General features: G+C 36.7%; 1 pseudogene; it reads right to left on the bottom strand.

Annotated features, from left to right (window-relative positions):
- Positions 1-259: 259 nt before the first annotated feature.
- On the bottom strand, positions 260-378 carry LOC133384647 (5S ribosomal RNA; annotated as a pseudogene).
- Positions 379-952: the final 574 nt, after the last annotated feature.

Here is a 952-nt window from a genome sequence, read left to right as displayed (position 1 = left end):
CAAGAAGGATATTACAGACCTGGAAAAGGTTCAGAAAAGGAGAACCAAAGTGATCAAGGGGTTGGGGCAACTCCCTTATGAGGAAAGGTTATATTTAGGGCGTTTTAGTTTAGAAAGTTAAAGTAGCCATGATTGTTGTTGTTGTTATATGCCTTCAGGTCGATTATGACTTATGGCAACCCTATGAATCTTTTGGATATATTTGTAGGGTTTTCATGGTAAGAGATATTCAGAGGTGGTTTACCATTGCCTTCCTCTGCGCCTACAGCGGCCGGTATTCCCAGGCTGTCTCCCATCCAAGTACTAACCAGGCCTGACCCTGCTTAGCTTCCAAGATCAGATGAGATCAGGCATGTTCATGGTAGTATGCCCGTAGGCAGCCATGAAAAAATGGAAATGGTCTGCCCTAAAGTCGATTCCGACTTATGGTGACCCTATGAACAGGGTTTTCATGGTAAGCAGTATTCAGAGGTGGTTTACCATTGCCTCCCTCTGAGGCTGAGAGGCAGTGACTGGCCCAAAGTCACCCAGTGAGCTTCATTTATTTATTTATTTATTTATTGTATTTGTATACCACCCCATAGCCAAAGCTCTCTGGGCAGTTTACAGTAACTAAAAACATTAAAAACAAATATACAAATTTAAAACACATCTTTTAAAAACAATTTAAAACACAATTTAATTTAATTATTATTATTATTATTATTATTATTTATTTATTTATTATTTATTAAATTTATATACCGCCCGACTAGCAATAGCTCTCTGGGCGGTGAACATAAAACAGCATAAAAATACAATAAATAACAAAACAATACTAAAATACAAGCAACAATCCAACACAATAAACATTTTTAAAATTAAATCAGCTTTTGGGACCCACCCTTAATTTCGTGATGTTGTCATTTTAAGTCGTTTTTAACTATGTATTTTAAGCTGTTGTAACCCACCC

This window comes from Rhineura floridana, chromosome 4, assembly GCF_030035675.1.
Source record: "Rhineura floridana isolate rRhiFlo1 chromosome 4, rRhiFlo1.hap2, whole genome shotgun sequence".
In the NCBI taxonomy this organism is placed as follows: domain Eukaryota; kingdom Metazoa; phylum Chordata; class Lepidosauria; order Squamata; family Rhineuridae; genus Rhineura; species Rhineura floridana.
This window is presented reverse-complemented; position numbering and strand designations above follow the sequence as displayed.